This window comes from Ictidomys tridecemlineatus, chromosome X (genome assembly GCF_052094955.1).
Source record: "Ictidomys tridecemlineatus isolate mIctTri1 chromosome X, mIctTri1.hap1, whole genome shotgun sequence".
Classification (NCBI taxonomy): domain Eukaryota; kingdom Metazoa; phylum Chordata; class Mammalia; order Rodentia; family Sciuridae; genus Ictidomys; species Ictidomys tridecemlineatus.
This window is the reverse complement of record NC_135493.1, coordinates 26,785,716-26,789,412: the sequence shown is the minus strand read 5'-3', so window position 1 is coordinate 26,789,412 and position 3,697 is coordinate 26,785,716. Positions and strand designations below refer to the sequence as shown.

The 3,697-nt window shown below is 35.7% G+C and overlaps 1 pseudogene; it reads left to right on the top strand.

The window, feature by feature from the left end:
* The first annotated feature begins 559 nt into the window (after positions 1-559).
* LOC101974716 (ribosomal protein eL22-like) lies at positions 560-1,273 on the top strand (annotated as a pseudogene).
* The last annotated feature ends 2,424 nt before the right edge of the window (positions 1,274-3,697 follow it).

The following is a 3,697-nucleotide window of genomic DNA, read 5'->3' as shown; positions in this document are numbered from 1 at the left end:
GTGGATATAACATCTTTATTTTTATGTGGTGCTGAGGATCGAACCCAGCGCCCCGCGCATGCCAGGCGAGCACGTTACCACTTGAGCCACCTCCCCAGTCTTATATTTTCTTTTTTTAATATTTATTTTTTAATTGTAGTTGGACACAATATCTTTATTTTATTTTTTAATTTTTTTATGTGGTGCTGAGGATCGAACTCAGGGCCCACATGTGCTAGGCACGCGCTCTACTGCTGAGCCACAATCCCAGTCTCCCTGTTTATATTTTCTTTTGGATGATTTTTTTTAAATACTTAGTTTACATATTTTCATTGTTTTCTTTTTATATAACAAAAGCATATGCTACAATAAGGCACTGCAAGCTGCTAGACTTAAATGCTTTTAGGACAGTCACTACTTTCCAATTCCCCACAGACCCTGCATCTTCCAATTACATCTAGCCACTGCCTATATCTGCATCACCTACATAGGTCCTGAACACATTTGTGATTTCTGATTTAAAGCTATGCATTTTCTTCTAAAGAAAACTTTAGCTCTGATCATGTGGCCAGCTGTCAAGATGGCACCACAGAAAGACAGAGAACCACCTGGAAGTTTAATTTGGACCTTACTCATCCCATAGAAGATGGGATTTTTTTTTTTTAAAGAGAGAGGGAGAGAGATAGAGAGATAGATAGAGAGAATTTTTAATATTTATTTTTTAGTTCTCGGCAGACACAACATCTTTGTTGGTATGTGGTGCTGAGGATCGAATCCGGGCCGCACGCATGCCAGGCGAGCATGCTACCGCTTGAGCCACATCTCCAGCCCAGAAGATGGGATTTTTGATTTTGGAAATTTTGAACAGTTTCTGTGGGAGAAGGTTAAAGTCAATGGGAAAACTGGAAATCTTGGGAGTGTTGTTCACATTGAACACTTCAATTATAAAATCACAGTTGTTTCTGAGAAACAGTTCTCTAAGAGGTATTTGAAATATCTTACCAAGAAATACCTTAAGAAGAAAGGTATTTCGTGTGATTGCATCTGGCAAGAAAATTTAACAAACTTCATTATTTCCAGATTAGTCAAGATGAAAATGGATCAGAGTCTGAGGACTAACTGGGCTCCCTTTTTAGGGCTTTACTTTTTAATAAAACAAATGAAGTGTACATGAAAAAGAAACATCTAAAGATGGGACTATCAGTGAATAAAAACAATTGTTCTCAAAAAACCTAAGTGCCAGCCACAGTGATGCACAACTATAATATAAGTCAGGATGCTGAGGCAGGAGGATTTCAAGTTCAAAGCCAGTGACTTAGCAAGACCCTATCTCAAAATACAGCGAGAGAACGAGAGAGAGAGAGAGAGAGAGAGAGAGAGAGAGAGAGAGAGAGACACACTCAGGTAATCATGTTTTGGGATAATGCAGTCACTTTGTTACTTCCAAAAATGTTGTAGCTTCTGTTTTCATTTTTTCTTTTATCTATGAATATTTAAGAGAATGTTCCTCTTAAATTTCCAAGTAGTAAAAATATTTTGACAATCTTTCATTATTTTCAATTTTACTGGCTTATAATGAGAAAGCATAAACTCTAAAATTCTGATTCTTTAAATTTATGAGCCTCTAAGAAAAAGAACACAATTGATAGGAATTCGAAAATAATTTATATTTTAAATATTTATAGACATATATATGGTAGTACATTGAACTTGTTGGTTATATTAGTCAAATCATCTCTTCTGTAAATTTTTTGTCTAATTGATACCTCAAATTCTAAATGAGGAATATTATAATCTTTCATTATGATGGTTGTTTATATCAAATCTTGTGTAAGAGTTTTTACATTAAATGTAAATGTTCTCTAATAATTTAATACATAAAAATTTATGATTCATCTCTTCATTGAGTATTGAAGCAGTTATGCCCCTTCCTTTGATCTTTATTTTTTTGTTGTTGTTGTTGGTTGTTCAAAACATTACATTGTTCTTGATATATCATTTTTCACATTTTGATTCAAGTGGGTTATGAACTCCCATTTTACCCCGTATACAGCTTGCAGAATCACAGCAGTTACACTTCCATTGATTTACATATTGATATACTCATGTCTGTTGCATTCTGCTGCCTTTCCTATCCTCTACTATCCCCCCTCCCCTCCCCTCCCCTCCCCTCTTCTCTCTCTACCCCCACTACTGTAATTCATTCCTCCCCCTTGTATTATTCCTTTGATCTTTATTTAATGCTTTTGATGTTGAGTTCCACTTTTTCCTAATTAAACTTAGCAATGTAAGTAACACACATTCATGATCTCACCATTTCAGTATTTTAGGTAACTGAGCATGGCCTAACTGGGTCTTTTCTTCAGAATGTCTCATAAGATTGCACTCAAAGTGTCTACTCAGGGTTTTACAGTGCAATCAAGGTGTCCTGGGGCTCTGGTCTCATCTCAAGGTTCAACTAAGACAGAATGCACTCCCAACCTCACTTACATTGTTGTTGGCAGAATTCAGTTCCTTGCTGGCTTTTGGACTAAGGGCCTTGGTTCCTTGCCAGGCAGCCTGCTGTATCAGAGTAATGATACAGGAAGAGCCAGAGAGAGCATACAAACAAGACACAGAAACTAGTCTTTTGTAACCTAATTGTGAAGGTGCTTTCCATTAATTTGGCCAAAGTACATTTTTTTTTACAAGCAAGTGACTTGGTCCTACACACACAAGAGGAAGGATTTACACAAAGAAGTGAACATCAGGAGGTAGGGATCATTGGGAACCATTTCACAAGCCACCTACCACAGATGGTTATAGGATTTTTAGTATAGGATTTTTGTAGATGAAGTCTAATCTTAATTTGTTTCCTTTTATATGTATATTAGAATCCAACAAAATACAAAACATCTCTGTGTATTTAAAATAGACCAAATGTGATATTCCAGGGAATATATTACACAAATAATGGAAGAACTGATAAACCAAACCGGACAATGAGGGACATCCTAGAGACTAGCTATCGTCGGAAGTTACTACTATCCCTAGACTGGAAGGTCAAACAAAGTAAATGGTGTTACTGGAGCCCAAGGATTAGGGTTACGCAGTGGAAGCTGCAACCACTATCAGAGATGTTAAGACAGAGAAGAAGGTGGAGAAATACTTTGGTTTCTCCCTGCCCCCTGCCTTCAGCCTTCCACCAGTGCCTCCTACTGGCCAAAGCCTGCTAGAAACCAGAATGTGTTCTGTTTAAAATTTGTGAGATCTTCTCTTTATCCTTGGAATTCAAGGCTTTCACAAGGAAAAGTTTGGGTATGGGTCTTTTTTTCACTATCATTATCATTCGTGAGACTCAGTAAACACTTTCAATTTATAAATCAAAATTTTTCTTAAACTCAGGGAAATTTTCTTCTATTATTTATTTTCTTCCTTTTCTTAAGTTCACTTTGCCTTTCTGGAATCCTATTATTTTTATGAAAAACGTTATGGACCTGTTCTTTAAGTCTTTTAACCCTCAGAATTTCTACTTATTTATATTTTGCAAAATGTATTGAAGATATTTCTTCTACTTTATCTTCAAGATTACTAATTTGGTTTTTAGTTAGTGCTCATCTTCTTTTTCAGATTATTACAATATTAAATTTTTAAATTTTAAAATCATGTTTTTTAGTTCTACAATGTCTTTTTTTGCTCCAATTGCTCACTCTTAAAAGCTCTCATTATTTTTTTGTAA